The sequence below is a fragment of the Acomys russatus genome, chromosome 7, assembly GCF_903995435.1.
Source record: "Acomys russatus chromosome 7, mAcoRus1.1, whole genome shotgun sequence".
Classification (NCBI taxonomy): domain Eukaryota; kingdom Metazoa; phylum Chordata; class Mammalia; order Rodentia; family Muridae; genus Acomys; species Acomys russatus.
This window is the reverse complement of record NC_067143.1, coordinates 13,946,319-13,969,235: the sequence shown is the minus strand read 5'-3', so window position 1 is coordinate 13,969,235 and position 22,917 is coordinate 13,946,319.

Here is a 22,917-nt window from a genome sequence, read left to right as displayed (position 1 = left end):
GTCCCTAAGTTCCACCTTCACCTCCTTGCCACCCTCCCCCACCCCAACTTTCTTAGTTTGTTTGTTTGTTTGTTTGTTTTTTGTTTTTTAATAACCCACTGACTCCAACCTGAGCTGCCCACATACTCCTGAGTGTGGGGCCATCCGCTGGAACATGGTCAGCCTATCAGGAGCCACATCCTTAGCGCAAACCGACTTTCCCCCTAGAAGCCACCAATTGTCCATAACTCCTAGTTAGGAGTAGAGGCTGATGGACCCCTTTCACTCTGTGTTAGAATGGTCACTGGCTTGATCTGATCCAGGCCTTCATCAGGTGGCCACAACGGCAAAGCCTTATAATACGCTGGGTGACCCAGGCTCAGAAACACAATTACATGACCTCTCCTATACAGACATCCTATCTTAAGGTTGTATGTGTGGCCAGGTGACAGGGATGGGTGGGTGGGACACACACCTTTAATGCCAGCACTTGGGAAGCAGAGGCAGGTGGATCTTTGAGTTCCAGCAACAGGAGTTTCAGGACAGCCAAGGCCACACAAAGAAGCCTTGTCTTGGGGGGGGGGGGCGGGTATTTAAATGAGAATAAGTGTGGAGAGAGTCCAGAGAACTAAGGAGGAGCCCATGGGACAGGACAAAAGAAGCGAAGGGGATGCTGAGAGCAAGCTGGATGTGAAAGGGGAAGGGGAGGACGGGTACAGAAAGAAAAGTGGGACCGGGAAGTGGGGGTTCACAGCTTCCCACAGCTTGTGTGCATGGCCCCTGTTTCTGGGGAAGGGAAGTTAGTCCTGTAGTTTCTCCTCAGCTAGATGCCAGAAGACAAGCAACACAGTGTAGCCCTGAAAAAGGAACACTGATCCCATCCATCTCTGTAGGAGGAGGAGGCAGTTCTCCAAAATACAAATAACTAAAATAACAAGAATTACCCCTGTGTCAAACCGTCTAGGAAGTTCATGGTCAAAGTGAAATTCTAGTCTAGACGTCGCTATGATGACAGTGTTTAAATAAGATAAATACTAAAGTCAGTAAACTTTAAGTAAAGCAGGCTACCCCAATTTAGACAGGACTCATGTATGCAATGTGTTTGAGGTCTTAGGAGAAAAAAAAAAACAAAAACACTGACAGCCCCCAAGCAAGAGAGAATGTTGCTTCTGCGTGGTCTTTGGTCTCAGACTGCAGCATTAAGTCTTCTGTGAGGTTCGAGCCTGTTGTTCTGCTCTGCAGAATATGGGCTTGCCAGTCTCCACAGCTGTGTGGAACTCCTTAAAATGGTTCTGTCTACCAACACACACACACACACACACACACGCACGCGCGCACGCACGCACGCACATACATGTACACATACGTCCCATTTGTTCTGTTTTTCTGGGCAACATTAGCCAAATAAAATGCTACCAACCCCCACTCCTGCGACCAAAGCAAACAAGAAAACACAAACCTGCCCATACAAAATCCCTCTGATTCTGCTGCGTGGGAAAGAAGCAAAGCTGGATTTCAATAGCCTCTAAGAGTCTCCAAGTGTGCTAGCAGCCTGATCTCTGAAGGTGGCTGACCCCGGAGAGCCAAGAGAAATGGCTTCTCAGTCCCTGCTTTTGTAGAGACCTAGCACGGTTCGTGGGTGGTAAACAAAAGAAAATGCTTTAAAATGGAAGAGCTCCTGCTGGGGTGTACTTTAGTGCTATAGCAGGACCTAGTTAGGGCCTGGCGTTTATGATCATGAGGCAGGACACAAAGGCAGGTTAAATTATGGGCACATAGTGCAGAGTGAAATTCAAGAATCCAGCATTTGCTGTGAGGTTATGGAAATAGAGACGATGCTTCCTTTACACAGAGTTAAAATAGCAAGGAAGCAGGCTTAAGGCCTGAATGTATATGGCCTTGGGCAGATGTTCTAGATTCATTTCTGACGCTAGGACAAATACACTGACAAAAAGCAACGCAGGGGAGAAAGTGCTTATTTGGCTTACAATTCCAGCTCACCGTCTACTGTTTTAGGGAAATCAGGTCAAGAGCAGAGACAGAACAGATGCATGGACCCTTGCTTGCTTGCTCTTACCTGGCTTTCTCCATCTTGATACTGCTCAGTATCCCCTGTGTAGGGAATAGTGGCACCCACCATAGGCATCAGTTAATCAGTACAGTTCTCCACAGATGTGCCCACAGCTTGACCTACAGAATCTCTCACTGAGATGCCCTTCTCAGCTGACTCCAGGTTTGACAAGTTGAAAAGCTAACCTGCACAGTAGGGCCTCACTCCTGTCCTGGGTATTGTCTGGAAATCTCACACACACACACACACACACACACACACACACACACACACACACACACACAAACTTTGTTCATGGTGCAGATATCCTAACTTCCTGCATGCCTCTGTCTCTTAACTCTGCACTGAATATCCACGTTAATGTTTTCTTTTAATAAATTACAACCCCTGCTTCACACTGGCTGGTCTTGACATTTTGACAAGGATCTGGCTTTACCTGCATCAAGATCCCCAAAATATTAAGGGAATTCAGTGTGGATCTGTGGCTTAACCTGTGTTCCCACTGGAAAGTCTTCAGGCCAAAGTGTGCTTCCTTCATTGAGGAATCCAGTATCCATGTCTACGGTCCTAGTCAGGACAAGGCCTCCCAAGCAATCCCCTCAGGAATGGAACACACTACTTTCTGACTTTCTTCTCTGTGGAACAAAATCCCTCCATGAGCTTGGGGGAATGCAAAGGGAAGAGCCTGACAAGTTTGCCCAGGAGGATACCTGCGATGTTCATACAAATCACAGACATTCTGGATTCAAGGTCATGGTAGCTCTCACTGTAAGTTTTATTCAAGACTAAAACTCTTGGAAACTGAAGGACAACGTCCACCGTGTGTGCCTCCACTGCCAGGTATGAAGTAACAGTCATAATAAAGTTGGCTGGGGGAGCAGCCAAGAGGATGAGCAATGAATGTCTGCTACACTCACCCACCCTTGGCCCCTGCCACCTGCCCAGAAGCAGAGACACATCCCGGTTCCTTTGGAACCACCTGCTGAGAAGCCATTAAGGAAATAAAAATTTTAAATCTTACAAATACAAATGTCGTATTTGAAATTTTCTGGGGTTTGGTTTGGTTTAGTTTGGTTTTGGTTTTTCGACACAGGGTTTCTCTATGTAGCCTGGGCTGTCCTGGACTCGCTATGTAGACCCAGCTGGCCTCGAACTCACAGAGATCCACCTGCCTCTGCCTCCAGAGTGCTGGGATTAAAGGTGTTCACCACCACTGCCGGGATTGAAATTTTCTGGAAGCCTTATATTAGATAATTTGTAACCAGGCCAACATCTGTGTAACAGATAAATTAACTACCAATTCTCTAGATAAAGAGAACAAATAGTAAAATAGCTAAAATAAAATCATAGTATATACCTAATTTGCATTACATGACAAGATGCTCAAATTGAAAAGCAAAGATGTACAGAATGGTTAAAAAACAAAACCCAAAGGTGCTAAAGATTTACTGTCCATGAGAAACACATTTTAAAGACATAAAGGAAGTAAAACAAAAGAATGAAAAAGAATACACCAAACAAGCATGGTGGCATAAACCTTTAATCCTAGGACTCAGGAGGCAGAAGCAAGTGGATCTCTATGAGTTCAAAGCCAGCCTGGTCTACATAGCAAGTGCCAGGCCAGTCAAGGCTACATAGTGAACCCTGTCACAAAAATAGCTAAGACACACGAAAAGCAAAACCAAAAATGAACAGAAGTAACTATCCTGATATCCAGGAAAAAGGACCAGAAGACAAAAAAAATTATCACTGAAAGAAACATAGCCACACATAGTGGCACTTGCTGCTCATCCATCATTCAAAAGGCAAGAGGATGGGATGTCCACAGTCTGAGGCCAGCCTGGACTACACAGTGGTATGAGACTAGCCAGGGGCTTGGCAAGAGGCATTATGAAGAGTCACCCCAGCATTGTGACATAACAATTAGAAACATACCTTACAACCCAGAGAAAGAAGACAGGCAGCTACAATGTCAAGGGGAAAAAAAAAAAATCCTTGGTTGAGTAAAAGTTATTAAAAGAAATTTCAGCACAATTGCGGGATGTAAACCAACACACAATAAAAAAAAAATTGCATGCAGTTACAACTGAACTATCTGCCTCCTAACGCACAAGGCAGTCTACTAAATCCCCTGTATATACTCTAGAAGAATACAAGCCTAATTCATTTCTCCAGCAGCTGCTGCTAAGTGAAGCACGATTTCACAGACAGCCAATGAGGGGGGCTTGGAGGACACCTGGAGAACTAGGACGACACTGATTCCACAGACTGCTGACGCTCTACCATTTGGAAGACAGTATTTTGTACCTTTTTTCCGAATTAAAAAAAAAAAATCTACTTCTTTTTCTCTTATGTGCAGTGGTGCTTAGTCTGTGTGTATGTCTGTGTGAGGAGGGTGTCAGCGCATGGAGTTACAGTTTTGAGCTGCCACGTAGGTGGTACTGGGAATTGAGCCCGGGTCCTCTGGAAGAGCAGCCAAGCGCCACGTCTCAGGCCCCTTCTTCCTAATCTTTAAACTTGCAAGCTTAAGGATCTGATGATGGAATTCAACACCCGGCCTTTCACGTAAGCACGGACTGCTACTTCATCTGCAGACTCAGCACCCACGAAGGATAAATAACAACTGTGTCTATCTTGAGGCACTATGAGAACTATATGAACTGAGAGGTCAGCAAACTATGACTACAGGTCGCTCTCTCTCTTTCTCTGTCAATAACCTAGCTGGCAGGCAGCCACACCCACTCATTTTCCATGCTGCTCTAACATTATGGCACATAAACAAGAAAGCTCACAGATCCGCAACGATTCATGATCTGCACCTTTACAGGAAAAGAAACGCTGGCTCCCAATCACGGCCGAACATGGGAAGTGGTAAGGGAGTGAGCACATTCCCTTCTGTGGCTCCGCTATTTGTGCGCTCAGTCGTCTGGGGGTGGCAGTATTTGAGAAGGATTAGGACAGTGGGTCTCAACTTTCCTAACGCTGCGGCCCTTTCATACAGTTCCTCATGTTGTCATTACTACTTCATAACTGTAATTTTGCTACTGTTAAGAATCGTCATATAGAGCCGGGCGTGGTGTTGCACGCCTTTAATCCCAGCACTTGAGAGGCAGAGGCAGGCGGATCGCTGTGAGTTCGAGGCCAGCCTGGTCTACAAAGTGAGTCCAGGATGGCCAAGGCTACACAGAGAAACCCTGTCTCGAAAAAAAAAAAAAAAAAAAAAAAAGAATCGTAATATAAATATTTCTGATGGCCTTAGACGACTCCTGTGAAAGGGTCACTGACCCCCCAAAGGGATCACAACCTATAGGTTGATTACTGCTGGATTAGCCGGAAATGTGTCACTGGAGTTGGGCTTTGGAGTTGCAGAAGCGCATGCCAGACCCAGGCTCTCTACCTGTGGATCAGGATGGAGCTCTCAGCAACTGCTCCAGCGCCATGCCTGCCACAATAAAGGTCTCAACCTCTGACACTGTAAGCAAGTCCCCAGTGAAATGTTTTCACTTCTAAGAGCTGCCTTTGTCTAGCCGGGTAGAGTGGCGCACGCCTGTAATCCCAGCACTCAGGGAGGCAGAGGCATGTGGCCAGCCTGGTCTATCTATAAAGTGAGCCCAGGAGAGGCAAGGCGACACAGAAACCCATCTGGGGGTGTCAGGGTAGAGAGTTGCCTTTGTCGTGGTGTCTCTTCACACCAATACAAAAGACACCTTCAGAATGATTAATTTGGGTTAAGTATACAAGGATAGAGACACAAGTATCAACTGGAATGGAGATAAATGTTAAAAACACAATGTTGGGGGCTGGAGAGATGGCTCAGAGGTTAAGGGCACTGCCTGCTCTTCCAGCGGTCCTGAGTTCAATTCCCAGCAACCACATGGTGGCTCACAGCCATCTATAACATGATCTGATGCCGTCCTCTGGCCTGCAGCTATACATGCAGGCAGAGCACTGTATATATAATAATAAATAAATAACTTAAAAAAAAAAACCAAAAAAACAAAAAACACAATGTTGGCTGGGCATGGTGGCACATGCAGAGACAGGCGGATCCCTGGGGGTTCGAGGCCAGCCTGGTCTTCAAAGGGAGTCCAGGATAGCCAAAGATATACAGAGAAACCCTGTCTCGAAAAAAATAAATAAAAGCAAACAAACAAACAAACAAAAACCACAATGTCAAGGGCTGGAGAGATGACTCAGTGATTAAGAGCAATGGCTCCAGAGGACCCAGGTTCAATTCCAAGCATCCACATGGTAGCTCATAATGATACCTAACTCCTGTCCCAGGGGATGCAAGGTACTCTTCTGGCACCAGGTGCACATGTGGTGCACAGACACACCCAGAAGACTGACCAAATACATTATAATACATCCACACTAAAGAACACAGTTTGTTCACTGCCTATCAATGTTTCAGTCACTGACCACAGCACTCCTAGCACTGTGTCATGTAATTCACACTCATACCTATTTTCATCAGCCTAATTACACTCTGATGCAGTGATGGAACTGTGTAGATACACTACAACATATCACTATAACTCAGCAACACTTCACCATGCTATACAATCAATAAAAAGAATGACCAGACTCTGTACACAGCAACACTTAAGTGCTGGTGGTTGGTCTGATGTATTTTGATGCTAATTACTGCTTGCTGTTTCTGCTCCACCTGTACCTTGCCTAAGAGCCTAACCTGTTTGACCAATAAAAGGCCATCACACCTGGGCAGGGCAAATGGGATAGGTGTGGCTACGGTTCTAGGACTTGGAGAGACAGAGAGAATCTTGGGAGGAGGAGAGACCAGAGGAGAGGGAGGAAGAAGGAGGCTGTGCCATGGGTTAGGTGGAGGAGAAGCACATGGCCGCACGGATTGAGACTTGGCCCAGATGATGATAATTACTAAGTATTTGGGATTATGGATGGCAGGTAACTTGACAGAAATTATTAGAAGCAGATGGTATGGGATTGGGACAGGTATGGGATACCTGCCCCACTATGGGAAGTAGGTTAGGGGATTAATATCTGCCCTGCCCCAGACTAACTAAGGCTATTTTAAAATATAACAAGTATCTGTGTCTTGATTGTTAGCTGGTTAGAAAATACTGCCATAGTAATAATTATAGGCCTAATAATATAATAAACATTATTAGGCCATACTGGTAAAATAACTGCAACATTTAAGGATGGCCAAGATCGTTAACCAGCTGAGCATCATTAAGTGGAAATGTGTAATGGGTGGAATGCAATCGGTGTCATAGAAACTCCTGCTAGAATGCCCCTCTCAGTACATATAGAGTTGTATATAGTTCTGAGCTACTTAAAAAGTATTGAGGTGGCCGCTGTAAATTTTCTTACCTTTAAAAATACTATTTCAGGCTAGGTTTATCTCATTCCTGTCATCTCGGCACTCAAGAGGCTGAGGTGGTGAGGAAATGTGATAGTCACACCGGCAGTCTCAGCACTCAGAGGGTGGAGGCAGGAGACTCAGGAGTTCAAGCCCCAGCAGGGCTTCGTGAGACCACCTCAACCCCTCTTCCCCTTCCCACACACACAAAGGCGAATGCAGAGGAACCATGACTTCAAGGCTGCCTGGACCACATAATAAAACCCTGTCTCAAAGGGGATGTGTGGAGTTAAGAGCTTTTCAGGAAGACTTGGGTTCAGTCCCCAGGACCCACAAAGCAAGCAGCTCATGAACAGCCTAAAACTCCTGTTCCAAGGGATCCAATGCCCTCTTCTGGGCTCCACAGGCTCCTGCACGAATGTGGTGCATACAAACTCATGCAGGCAACAACAAACACACAAGTCAAAGAGAAATAAAGCTTTAAGGAGGTAGGGAGCCAGGCGGTAGTGGCGCTCGGGAGGCAGAGGCTGATCTTTGTGAGTTCAAGGCCAGCTTGATCTACAGAATGAGTTCCAGGATAAGCTCTACAGGATGGACAGAGAAACCCTGTCTCCAGAAACCAAAAACAAATAAAGCAATTAAATGAAAATTTAAAAGGAAGGTAAGGGGGAATAACATTTTATTCTTTCTTCCGGGTTGTATCCTGAACTACATTTTGTCTTTTTAAAAGCAGTACTTATTATTTGTGTATGATGTGTTTGGGGGTGGAGGGTGAATTTGAGCACAAATCACTGTGTCCTTGTGGACATCAGAGGACAGCTTTCAGGAGTCAGTCTCTCCACCTTAAGTTGTAACTAAGGCTGTCAGACCTGTATGCCTACTGTTTAAACCCACTAAGACATCTCACCTTCCCATGAATCTACTTTTCAATGCATTGACTTTACTTCTTAGAGACATATTTGAGTAGAGTTTTTGTAACACAAATCATACTACATGTGTTATCATGCATTTTCCCTTAATCGTGCTTGGCTGGTCAAAGACCTTGGAGGGCCTTAAATGTGGCAACCCTCTGCCCAATGCCTCCGTACATTTTACTGATAGCATAGTATCATCTCAAATGCAGACTCAAAGATGACCACAAGACTTTCTGGAGAAAGCAAAACAGTACCATGAAAAGACCAGTAGTTGCCAAGAGTTGATGGTAGGAAAAGGCTAACTACAAGGGACACAGGAGAGACAATGTTGAGATGATAGGAACTGGTTTTGCATCTTGGTTACAGTGGCAGTCAGCACTCCAGAGCATGAGTTTTACTATATGTAAAGTTTAAAACTTTACTATATGTAAAGTGTCAGGGAGCTGGCTCAGTGGATACCATCTGCCACACAAACGTGAGTGCAGGAGTTCAGATCTCAGGAACCCATGCAAATGCCAACCAGCACGGTGGCTTACCGGGCTAGCAAGACTTGTTCAATCAGTTAACTCTGGGTTCCATTGAGAGACTTTGTATCAATCAAGGAAAACTCCAAATCAGTCTTGAGCCTCTACATGCACACGCAAAGACAGTCTCACACACACACACACACACACACACACACACACACGACTACTTACTTTTAAAAAAACTTAATACACATTTCTTTATATGAACAAATACTTAGTGGATGTGTTTTCTTAGTGGGACTTTTCAGCAGCAGTGTTTTACAATGTTACATTACTGTGTGTGTGTGTGTGTGTGTGTGTGTGTGTTGTTAGGGGACGTGGACAGGTAACAAGAGAACCACTCCCCCACAACATTCCCATTGAATTCCTACAACGCATGTCTGCAGTGGCTTACACTTATTTAAAAACAGAATTAATTCAGGCTCTGTGCCTGCATATCCAGGGTTTTTATTAAAAGCCACTAGCATCCTTGAGACTCAGGTACTCAGGCACCCCACCAGTTTGGTATGCTTCAGCTTCCAGCCAATGAACTTGGCCACGGTCTAGGAGCAGAATACCCACGTTGACAAGCACTCCGTTACTGCCTACAGGAATACCCGGGAATCCCAGCTGCTTCAAACACGACTCATGTAAGCGACTCATGTAAGCGACTCATGTAAGCTTCTGTTAGCCGACAAGCAAGAGAAATCACCGGGCTCACTTGTTCCCTGATGCTTCCTTTGCCTAACTCCCTCCCCAGTCCCCAGTTGCAAATCTCTTCCTTCTTTTCTCCTACTCACAAAACGTTGCAAATTAAGCAGACGCGTTAAGCTTAAAGTGTAAAATTCGTTAAGAATGTGCGGCGGCGCACCACTGCTCCCGAACAATCCTGTTTCCTTAACAAAGCCCAAAATGCCTCTCTCCAAGATTCTGAGAACGACTCCCTCCCTCGACTACCTTCTCCTTCCTTTTCTGAGGGCAGAACCACGGAGGGCTCGGGTTTGTTTTCTCACTTTAGTGCAACATTAACTATCCCTCTGCTTTTTACTTTTCAACAGTAAAATACTAAATACTAACGTAGTCTCTTCCTCTTTGGAGCTAAACCTCGTGCCGGAAGCGCGAGATCTGGGATCCTCCTGGATCCAAGGGGTGAGTCTGGGCGGGGGGGTGAGGGCTCGGGGTTCAGCACTCGGGGGGGCCGGGCCACCGGAGGGCAGGTGGTGCACCGCCAAGGGAACGGGGAGTCAGGACTGGGGAGCCCGTGGCCCGGGAATTCTGGAATGTGTGACTCCGAGGAGGAAGCCCTGGAACGGCCGAGCTGGGCCGGGAGTCCCGAGCTCGGGAGCTGGCGTGCAGAAAACCGGGAGACTCGAGAGCCCAGGAGGCAATTCCGGGAGGCCGTGCGGTCCCGGAGGCTGCACCGAGGCCGTCTGCAGGCTCGCCTCACCGGGCTATGCGGGGAGCGGGGACCCCGCGGCCAGGCGACCGCCCTTACCTGGTCTGCGCCGCCTTCGGTTATCCAGGGCGGGCCTGGGGAGCTTAGCCACCCCAATGAGTCACTTGGGCGGGTCGGGAATGCACCAGGAAACACCCGGCCTCCTCCCCTTCCTCCGGGGCGGCGCTCGGCGGCTCGGCCTCTTCCTCCCGGCGCTCCTCCCTCCTCCCTCTGGCTGCCTTGGGTCCCGCTCCTCCAGGGCGGCCCGTTCGGTCCCCAAGTCTCCCTAGTCGGAGTTCTGCCTGCTGCCTTCTGCCTGCTGCTCCGGTCACAGCAGCAAAGGAAGCCGGGATTTGCTTGGTGGGGTCCACCCGTCAAGCCGGTGGATTGATTTGTAGCCTGGGAAAGGATGGGAACACAGCTCCCGACACTGCCAGGCCCACCCGCCTCAGGAGTTTTCCGCGATTTGGGGGAGCTCTGCTCTGGCTAAGGCCGGATGAAGAAAGAATTCCAGGACTAGCCAGTATATGAAGAGGGAGAGTAGGGAATTCACTAAAGATACTTTTTATTTTTTTTAAGTTTCGTTAGTTTTATTTTACGCTGGCTTGTGGGTCAGTGCACCGTGTGGGTGCCCGGTGCCTTTAAAGGTCCAAACAGGGCGTTGGATCCCCCAGGAACTAAAGTTGTGAATGGGTTCCCATGGGAATCAAGACTTGTTTTTTCTGCAAGAACAAAAGGATGGTTAATTTAATTATAACTCGTCCTCAGCTGATGAAAAGCTTCAGGAATTGAGCTTATCTTTCTCCTCCGCAAAGCTCCAAATTTTTCACTGCCCTCATGTCAGGCCCCAGGTTGAACTTCAGAAGACACACAGGAGGTAACAACCACGATGAAGAAGGGGCACACAGACGCGTTGGGTGGTGGGAACAGGGCTCGGGGAGCAAGCACATGCTACCAGACTGAACTAAAAAAATAAACCGCCGGGGGTCCCTGAAGTAACAGTGCTGCTGTTTGCCTACTAGTAAGAGCAACCACAAGTTAAGACTCTTGGGAATACACTCAGAGAAGGAGAGGCAGGCAGATCTCTAAGTTCGAGGCCAGCCTGGTCTACAAAGCGAGTCCAGGCCAGCCAAGGCTACACAGAGAAACCCCATGTCAAAAAAACAAAGCAAAACAAAAAACAAAAAAACGACAACAAAAAACAAGACTCCTGGGAATGGCTCACCAAAACAAAACAAAAACAACTGTCTGTCCCTGCCCCGCCCACACACACACACAAAATCAGAGAGACAGGTTAAGCAACATACATCATAATGCTGAATTTAGGACAGAAATATCTTCAAACTTCCTACCCTTCTTCACTCACAACGACCCTCCTTACCGTGAAGAATTTGGGCGGTTTGTTTTGTCCTTGAGGTTTGACTGTATCCCAGGCTAGCCTTGAACTCCTGATCTTCCTGCCTCCACCGGTAAGGTGCTGAAATTACAGGCATTTGACATCATACCTAACTCCCACACCAGTCTTTTCCCCCCAACTTAACAGAAATAACTATTAAGTAACTCTTAATATCAGAAAAATAAAACTCATGTAATTCTATTTACAGCAAACACACCGGTGCTTTGACCATCTTAAACTAATAGACCTTTTATAAAATATGTGGCCTTAAATTTACTTAAATGCATACTTCCTATAGCTTTTCTACATATGCACAGCAAACGAGAATAACAAAATTAACAAAACCAAAACCATAATGAGGCTACAAATGCAACATGGTGACTCCTTGGCTTACTAGTTGCAGTGTGTGGTGCAACAAAATACAAAGCGCGGGCTTGATGACATTCCTCCGCTTCTGCAGGACCGTAACCTGGAGACTAGGTTTCAGTATAGCATTGAACTGTCCTACAAGCAATTTGAATTATATCATTATATGCAATCAAGGCAACTTTTTAAAAATAAAAACCATTTGTCAACTTTTTTTTTTTTTTTTTTTTTTTTGGTTTGGTTTTGTGAGACAGGGTTCTGTTGTAGCCTTGGCTGGCCTGGCCTGGCTTTGTAGAGCAAGTTAGTCTCAAACTCACAGCAATCCACCTGTCTCTGCCTCCCAAGTGCTGGGATTAAAGACATGTGCCACCACACCTGGCCCACCACTTGTTAACTTTTATATGGAATGGAACTCTCCAAGTGGAAATAAAAGTTAAATTTTACCTATTTACTATTGAATGCACATAAGATGTCAATTTTTGTCGTGTTGAAGAAGAAAAAAAAAAAAGCTTTTTGTTGGGAAAATAATTCTTCAGAAAATAATTAGTAGAAAATCTACTAGTGTGTTTTGTCCTTTCAGTGCCAACAGATATGGGAACACACTGAGGTAAAAATCACACAGATCCACGGGGGAAATGTACATGTGTATTTTAAAGAAATCTTGGCTTATAATTTGAAGATAGGTTTGAAGTGATATAAACTTCTTGGAGGTTGTTGTGGCTGCTTCCACAATTTGTGAAAAGGCACTACAACCTCCCTCTCTTTACCCTATATTATTAAAAAAAATTTTTTAATGTGGGTTGGGCATGGTAGTGCTCAGGAGGCAGAGGCAGGCGGATCCTCATGAGTTTGAGGCCAGTCTGTTCTACAAAGTGAGTCCAGGACAACCAGGGCTATTACACAGAGAAACCTTGTCTTGAAAAATCAATCAATCAATCAATCAATATATTTACTTATAGCTGGGCAGTGGTGGCACATGCCTTTAATCCTAGCACTCAGGAGGCAGAGGCAGGCAGATCTCAGTGAGTTAGAGGCCAGCCTGCTCCACAGAATGAGTTTCAGGATAACCAGAGCTACACAGTGAGACCCTGTCTATAAAACACACATAGATAGATAGATAGATAGATAGATAGATAGATAGATAGATAGATAGATAGAGATATACATTGAACATAAGGTATTTCACATTTTGATATGCAGTGTAAATATTAATAACTCGATCAGGTTAATGAATGAACGTCCACACCCCCAATTTTCAGGCAATATAGGTGCATCCAAAGCTCACCCCAAAATGGAAAAACCCAGGTGGCCATTTCATGTTACTGAGGTTCCCTGATACAGAAGTCATAGGTGTGGCTCTGTCAGTGCACAGCCCACCGGACCCCAGCTTTTCTGTACATATATCCAGGTATCTGTCCTTTCTTCATTTTCTCACCATTCCCTAGTCAGAGTTCCAGAGAGACCCAAGTTGCATTAGCTGAGGCACTTAGATTTAGTGTTACTGTCTCAGTTACTTTTCTATTGCTGTGAAGAGACACCATGACCAAAGCAATTTATAGGTAAAAAGAGGTTATTGGGGCTTGATTACAGTTTTAGAGAGGTAGTCCATGCCCATCATGATGGGGAGTATGGCAGCAGGCAGGCAGGTATGGCACTGGTGTAGTAGCCTATATCTTATCCACAAGCATGGGGCAGAAAGACAGACAGAGACAGAGAGACAGAGAGACCGAGACAGAAAGAGAGACAGAGACACAGAGACACACAGAGAGGGCAAGTTTACCCCAGTGACACAATTCTTTGAACAAGGCCACACTTAATCCTGCCCAAACAATTCTACCAATCAGGGACCAACCAATCAAATACTTGAACCTCTGTGCTGTGTGATGGCTCTTCTTGGTTGTCAACTTGAGTACATTTGGAATTAACCAAAACAAATGCCTGGGCACACCTGTGAGGGTTTGGTCCCCCCCCCCCCCTTTTCTTTTCTTTTCTTTCTTTCTTTCTTTTTTTTAATGTTTTTTGAGACAGGGTTTCTCTGTGTAACAGTCCTGGCTGTCCTAGACTTGCTTTTGTAGACAGGGCTGGCCTCAAACTCACAGAGATCCACCTGCCTCTGCCTCCCGAGTGCTGGGATTAAAGGCGTGCACCACCATGCCCGGCTTTTTTTTTTTTTTAATTTCATAAATCATTTGAAGTGACAAGACACTTTTTAAATCAGGATCTTCAGAGTGGGAAGATAAATCTCTATCCGGATCATTTGCGGTGGGTATAAAGTCATCACAAGACACCCCAAGGCCAGTTCTCTGCACAAAGAAAATTTGTTTGCCCTAGAGGGACAGAGGCAGAGATAAGAGGCAGTGACAGAGATAGAGGAGCCGGAGAAGGGGAAGGACACAGGGAGAGGGGGAAAGGGTAGTTGTCCCCAGGGACAAAGGACTGCCCCTGGATAGAGAGGAGACAGGAGTGGCCCATAGGCAAATTGAGGTTTATAAAGGGAAAAAGGGAAATCCCCGCATTCCGATGAAGTGTTTAATTTTAACTGGGCATGTTAATTAGATGGGCCAAAGGGGGCATTTTTTTTTGTTTTTTGTTTTTTGTTTTTTGTTTTTTGAGACAGGGTTTCTCTGTGTAGCCTTGGCCATCCTGGACTCACTTTGTAGACCAGGCTGGCCTCGAACTCACAGCGATCCGCCTGCCTCTGCCTCCCGAGTGCTGGGATTAAAGGCGTGTGCCACCATGCCCGGCCAAAGGGGGCTTTTGATTGCTGGATTTCAATTCTTTGATAGCTGGACCTTGCTAGTCAGCCTCAGGAGGAAGAAGTGGCCAAATAAGGGAATAGACGTTGGTGGCTAGCTTTAGGGATGTAAGCTAACAGTTTTTAGCAAGGCAGAAGGAATGAGGAGAAAGGCAAGGACTGCCAGAGCCATGCTTCCCAGCTGGCTAGAGTCCCTGCACTGCGAAGATCCACATTTAATCTGGCCACACCGTCTGCTGACGGCCAGTAAAAGGGATCTGGAAGAGCAAAGGTTGCTCTCTCTCTTTATCTGCTTGCTCTTGCTGGGAAGCCCATTCCTTCACTGGCATTACAGCCTACTTCTTCCGGATTCCAAGATATACTGAAGGCCAGGTGAAGATCTAGCCTCACGGACTGAATAATTACTGGACTCTTGGACCTTCTGTTCACAGGCAGCCATTGTTGGAATAGCTGGACCACAGCTTGTAAGTCATTCTGATCCCATATATGCATAGTATATGTACATATACACACATACATACATACATACATACATACATACATACATACATACATACAATGCATTAGGACATTTACTGGGAAAACCATTATTTCTATACCTTCTGTTTGTTTTGTGTTTTGAGACAGGGTTTCTCTGTGTAGCCTTGACTGCCCTGGACTCACTTTGTAGACCAGGCTGGCCTCGAATTTACAGGGTCCAACAGCCTCTGGCTCCCAAGTGCTAGGATTAAAGGGGTGTGCCACCACACCCAGGTATCTACACCTTTATGAAGATATATTCAAAAAATTATAAACTCAAAAAAATTTATAAACTCAGCAACAGAAACATTAGAAGTTTGAGACATTATTTGTTTAAGCCACTAAAATTATGATGTGTTACAGCAGCTTCAGAAAACTAGCTTAGTGGCCAGGTGGTGGTGGCCCACACCTTTAATCCTAGCACTTGGGAGGCAGAGGCAGGCAGATCTCTGAGGCCAGCCTGGTCTACAGAGTGAGTTCCAGGACAGCCAGGGATACACAGAGAAACCTTGTCGCGAAAAACAAAAAAACAGCGGGGGGGGTGGGGGGGTGGCTCACACCTTTAATCTCAGTGCTTAGGAGGCAGAGGCAGGGGGATCCCTGTGAGTTCGAGGCCAGCCAAGGCTACACAGAGAAACCCTGTCTTGGGGGGAAAAAAGAAAGAAAGAAAAACAAAAAAGAAAAGAAAAAGAAAGAAAGCAAGCTAGCATAGTATTATAAATTCTGTATCCCTGAGGTCCAGCTTAATCAATCTCCCAGGGTAATTAATGCTTGCCTGTTATGAGCACTGATCCTGTAAGCATGCTACTTTTTCTTTTCTAGTCACTATTGGCAGCTCCCTTATCTCAACTATTGCCCCCTTTGCCCATCATCAAAGCCAGGGCTTAATTTCTCTCTAATACTGCTTCTATTATCAGAACTCTTTTTCTATCTCCATGCTTTAAAGAACCCTTGTGATATCATCCCTCCTCCTTGCTACCATGTTATCATGGTAGACTGGAAAAGGACACACAGACAAGAACGAAAGAAAAGGTCCCTTCAGTTTCTGTCTTGTGGAATAAATTGAGCAGTATTGGTGTTAGCTCTTCTTTAAATGTCTGGTAGACTTCTGGAATGACTCCATCTGTCCACGGGCTATTTTGGTTGGGAAACTTTTAATAAATGTTTCTATTTCACTAAGGATTACTGGTCTGTTTAAATTACTTATTTGATCTTGATTTAACTTTGGTTAGGCCACATATATCAAGAAAGTCATCCATTTCTTTTAACTTTTCCAGTTTGGCGGAGTACAGACTTTTAAAATATGCCCCATGATTCTCTGAATTTCTTTGGTTTCTATTATAATATCCATCCTTCCTTTTCTAATTATGTCCATTTGAGTCTTCTCTCTTCATCTTTTAGTTAGTTTGGCTAAGGGTTTGTCAATCTCATTGATTTTCTCAAAGAACCAATTCTTCGTTTCATTGATTCTTTGTATTGTTTCTATTTCACTACTTTAGCCCTAAGTTTGATTATTTTTTGCCATCTGCTATTTTGGGGTATTATTTCTTCTTGGTTGTTCCAGAGCTTTCAGGTGTGCTGCTAAGTTAGTAATGTGAGATTTCCCCAATTTATTAGTGTAGGCACTCAGTGCTGTGAACTTACCTCTTAGAACTGCCTTCATTGTGTCCCATAGGTTTGTTTGGTGTTTTGTTTTTGTTTGTTTGTTTGTTTTTTTCGAGACAAGGTTTCTCTGTGTAGCCTTGGCTGTCCTGGACTTGCTTTGTAGACCAGGCTGGCCTCAAACTCACAAAGATCCACCTGCCTCTGCCTCCCAAGTGCTGGGATTAAAGGCATGCACCACCACGCCTGGCAATCCCATAGGTTTGGTATATTGTCTTTTACTTACTTTCTTCGCCGCCCCCCCATCCTTGAACTCAAAGAGATCCACCTGCCTCTGTCTCCTGAGTGCTGAGATTAAAGGTGTGCGCCATCATGCCTGGCTCCATGTGACCTTTCTTAACACTCAGAGTATAAATGGTCTGGGGCCCTGCATACAGTTGACGATTGCATGAGGCTTTCTTTAGTCTACCTCATTGACTTGCTCCATCCTTGCAGGCCTCACCACATCTACAGTAGTAACACATGACCACTAAAAACAATGTAAAAGGGCTGGAGTGATGGCTCAGAGGTTAAGCGCACTGCCCGCTCCTCCAGAGGTCCTGAGTTCAATTCCCAGCAACCACATGGTGGCTCACAACCATCTATACTAAGATCTGGTGCCCTCTTCTGGCCTATGGATACACATGCAGGCAGAACACTGTAAACATAATAAATAAATAAATCTTTAAAAAAACAATGTAAAAGGTCATATGGTAGCCGGGCGTGGTGGCGCACGCCTTTAATCCCAGCACTCGGGAGGCAGAGGCAGGCGAATCGCTGTGAGTTCGAGGCCAGCCTGGTCTACAAAGTGAGTCCAGGTTGGCCAAGGCTACACAGAGAGACCCTGTCTCGAAAAACCAAAAAAAAAAAAAAAAAAAAAAAAAAAAAAAAAAAAAAGGTCATATGGTGTCTGAAGTGATATATGAAGTCAAGACTTTCTGCCTGGCTTTAAGTGGAACGTATAGTAAAGCCTTTATGTCTGGCTTGGAGTGAAATATTTCAGCAAAGCCTTTGCTATATATTTGGGCCAATCTGAAGAGGTTAAGAAATTGTTTTGAGACTGTTCAAAACCTTGAGAAAATGTTGTCTCTCTGGAGAATCTGCAGATGGTGCTTCGTGAGAGCTTGCAACTGCATAGACCCTGGTTCTAAGACACTCTTGGAAAACTGGAAGCTCTTGCTTTTGATTATGGCTAGCCATGGTCAAAAGGGACTGAGACTCGTTGTGGGGTGTCTGCTCTTATGGGCAGGGCAAGGGCAAGATAACTTTCATAGTTCAAACCGTTCCCAGCCCCAATTATCCATGTATAATGTTTGACTAAAGTAACTGGCATGAGCTAGCTGGGCGTCAGCCTTTTCCAAGAAGACTGAAGCCCTCCGCTCCGTCAGAAAATGAAGGCTTAGCAACTTGGTGAGCTTGTTTCTCGGCTGTGGCAGCTACAACCAACATCAATCAGTAAGTGTCTCAAGGTTTCTGTTGCTTCAACAAAACATCATGACCAAGAAGCAAGTTGGGGAGGAAAGGGACCTATGGGAGGCAGACAGTGGTCTTAACCTCTGAGCCATCCTTCCAGCCCCTGTTTATTTTTTCAAGACAGGTTTCTCTGCTTAGTCTTGGCTGTCCTGGCTTCACTTTTGTAGATCACGCTGGCCTCAAACTCACAGAGGTACACTGGCTTCTGCCTCCTGAGTGCTGGGATTACAGGTGTGCACCACCAAGCTGGGCTTTCAGACTCCGTTTAATCAAAGGGAGAAACTAAATTCAAGGTCCCAGGCCCTAGTGGAGCTGGGGACTTCCCAATAGCTGGACAGCTTCTGGTAAGGAGGCTGTTGTCTGAGTCCAGACATCTCAGGGACATCTCAGGGACAGCTTGTTAAAGAGACAATTGTGGCCAGCCATTTCAAGGACAACTCCATCTTGCTGGCAGTCCTACACTGACTGGACAAGGCTACAGCCCACCTCACTTCCCCTTGCTTTGTGGTTTCATCCTTTAAATATGCTGTACAATGTTCCTTCAGGGTTGTAGTTCAGCTCGACTCTGTTCTGCAGCCCTGATCGATCAGTATTGGCTTGATTACAATATATGTTTTTGTCGCCTGCAACCACATGGTGTTTGAGTTATGTTGGGTTTAAGTGGATCCCACAACAGTTTGTAACCTCAGTTAAAAACAAACAAACAAACAACTCATTGGGGGCTGGGTATGGTGGCTCACGTCTTTAATCCCAGCATTGTCGAGGCAAAGGCTGGTGGATCTCTGTAAGTTCCAGGTCAGACAGGGCTATGTAGACAGACTTTGTCTCAAAACAAAAACAAAACGAAAATACAATATTCATTGTTGCACCAAACTTGACACTGGTGTAACTGTTTAGTCTGTAGCGGGCTCCCTTTCTGGGGTGATTAGACCCATATGTGTTGAATTACTCCTTCCAATTCTGTCACACAACACTGCTTATTGATATTGAGAAAACTTTTGGTTTGTAATTATTACTACTATACAAAAGTATTTTATGTTGATTTTAAATGCTGACTTACTACATTCACTTACTAGTTCTTGTAGTTGGAAATTTCTTTACATTTTCTACATATGATACAGTAAAAACTGGGAATAATAAGCTGATATTACAAAGGATCTACTAAACTTGATTAGGAAATCTTGTTACACAAAACAGAATTTAAAGGAACACTCTGGCCCTATCAAGAAAAGCATAATTTTGTCAGGCAGAGAAGATGACCTTGGTTAAAAGCTATGGCAATATTTTACATTGTAAACTTCCCCGTTTATTCAAGCAACCGAATCTTGGAATTTCTGTATTTGTGAGACATGTTTGATTACTCAAAATGCTGACACAGATTTTTATTTAGGCCTAGTTCCCTTTCACCTGACATGCACTATTAAAACATTTTTCCTTTATTAATCTCTAAGTGGTAGGTTGGTTTCTCAGTGGGCATATTCTACTTCACATATACATATGTAAAACCATGTAACTTATTGAGTTCGCTTTTTTCCCCAGTCAGAGCGTTTTTTCTGTTATATACCATGTAGTGCTTCCAATATAACACTGAATAGAAATTCTGGATCAGATAGACATTTGTCTTGTTCTCAACCCCAGGAATAAAGCAGTTTTTCACATTTAAATAAGATTTTTAAAATGTCCTTTAGAGTGGGGCTATACTGGTCTGGAAATGGTTTGAATGTATCCCTCAGGGATTTATGTGTTGGGAGCTTGATGCCCAGTGCGGTGATTCGGAATAGGTGGCCCAGTGGTGGGTACCTAGGTCACAGAGCAGCTGCCCTCAAGGTGTCACTCACTCGACCCTTAAACTTTTAAAGAATGGGCCAACTGGCCCAGGCGGTGGTGGCGCATGCCTTTAATCACAGCACTCAGGAGGCAGAGGCAGGTGGATCACTGTGAGTTCGAGGCTAGCCCGGTCTTCAAAGCTAGTCCAGGACAGCCAAGGCTACACAGAGAAACCCTGTCTGAGGGGGGGGGGGAGTCTCTCTCTCTCTCTCTCTCCCTCTCTCTCCCTCCCTCCCTCCCTCCCTCCCTCTCTCCTCCACTCCCTGTTTGCGGGGGTGGGGGGGGAGGGACAGGGGAGAAGAGGGAAAGGATAAGCCTGTCCTCAGTGTTTGTCTCGCTGGCATGGTGGCACACATCTTTAATCTCAGCATTTAGAAGGCAGAGGCAGGCGGGTTGCTGTGAGTTCGAGGCCAGCCTGGTCTACAAAGTGAGGCCAGGACAGCCAAGGCTGCACAGAGAAACCCTGTCTCAGAAAACAAAACGAAACAAAAGAATCGACCAACTAGTGATGAATAGCTTTAATCCCACCACTCAGGAGGCAGAGGCAGGTGGATCACTGAGAGAGAAGTCCTGTTTTGAAAAACAAAAAACAAAAACCAACCAAACAAAAAGAACAGGCTTCATTTTCAGATGTTCTCTCTCCTTGACTTTTGATATTTACTAGAGGCCAGACATTTGGGGCTCTTTCATCTAAACTTCTAGCCTTGGAAACTGAAGTTCTAAAACCTGTTTATAGAATTTAGTTCAGCTTTCCATTATTGTAATTCAAACGTGTGTGTGTGTGTGTGTGTGTGTGTGTGTGTGTGTGTGTGTGTGTGTGTGTTTACCCTTTTGGTACTGTTGGGGATGGAACCTACGGTCTTGCACATGCTAGGTAAACACTCTACAACTAAACTTCATCTACAACAAAACAAACATAGGAAAACAGGACATTGGTTCTAGAGTGGAGCTCTTTAAAAACATGGAAGCATCTTTGGAACTGTATCACAGAAGTTGGAAGAGTCTGGAGAAGCATTCATAAAGAGACAGGTAAACTAGTCTCCAAGTGCTGGGTGTGGTGGTGCACGTCTTTAATCCCAGAATCGGGGAGGCAGAGGCAGGCTGATCACTGTGAGTTCGAGGCCAGCCTGGTCTACAAAGTGAGTCTAGAACAGCCAAGGCTACACAGAGAAACCCTGTCTCAAAACAACAACAACAACAACCATGTTATGTTCTAATACTTGCTAAAGGCACTAACAGGAACCCTAATCTTCAGAACTGGGAAAAGAACAAGGGGCTCTCTGAAATCTTTTTATTTATTTATTTATTTATTTTACTATCCTTACTTTAATTTCTGTTTCTCGGTGTGAGTATATGCCATATCTGTGTTGGTGTCCAAAGAGGTCAAAATTATAAAATTTTGGAACTCTGGAAAGTTCCAAGTGCTCTTAGCTGTTGAGCCTCCAGCTTTCTGAGGCCACTTCTCCTACCACAGGGTTGGAATGCTCAAAGGCAGAGTCATCTCATGGGACACCACAGTGGTTGTCTATAGATGTCCAGACACAGGACCATCCTGGGATTCCTCATGCTTAACCAGGAAGTAAGCTTTCCAAGAAGAAAAGCTTAAGGTCTTATCTCCTTATTGGTGAATTTCTACCAAACATTCAAAAATATGAAAATATTAACGGGCTGGAGAGATGGCTCAGAGGTTAAGAGCACTGGCTGCTCTCCCAGAGGTCCTGAGTTCAATTCCCAGCAACCACATGGTGGCTCACAACCATCTGTAATATGATCTGATGTCCTCTTCTGGCCTGCAGGTGGACATGCAGATAGAACACTCATATACATAAAATAAATAAATAAATCTTAAAAAAAGAGCAAACATTAGCAAGTTGATTCCAACAGCATATGCATCATGACCTGGATGAGTTTATCCTAGGACCAAAAGGTTTGTTCAATGTAATAAACCAATAGACCCAAAGAACAAGGGACAAAAACAAAAACAAACAAACAAAAACCTCAGACTCACCAGGATATGTAGAAAAATCATCTTAAAAATGTAATTCTGTTATAGTAAAAATACTCAACAATATAGAAATTATAAGGGAACTTTCTCAAATAAAAAGCATATATATTAAAAAATAACACCCAGAGTTAACATTATAACGTTGGAAGACTGAAAACTTTCTCTTTAGGCCAAATGCCGGGACATTGTCTTATACTTAAGACTGTCGTATAGTTTCTAGCTATGACAATTAGGAGAGAAAATGAAGTAACTCACTAATATTGGAAGAATTACTGTGTATGTGTAGGTGTGGGCATGTGTGTATGAGTGTGTGTATGGAGGCTCTATGTCAACTTAGTGTGCTGTTCCTACGAAGCCAACAACTTTTTTAAATAGAGAATTTTATTATAATCTCTATGTGTGGATGTTTTGTCTGCATATACGTCTGTGCAACATGTGTGTGCCTGGTGCCTGTGGAGGCCAGGAGAGGGCTGATCCACTGGAGCTAGAGCTATAGAGGTTGTGTGTTGCCACGTGAGCACTGGGAACCTACCCCAGTACTCTTAACTGCTAAGCCATCTCTCCAGATTCCAACTTTTCTTCTTACAGTGACAATGAAAGGCGCCATTGTGTGTGTGATGTGCATGTGTGGGTATACATATGTTATGACATGTGTGGAGAAGTCAGGGGACAGCTTTGTGATGTCA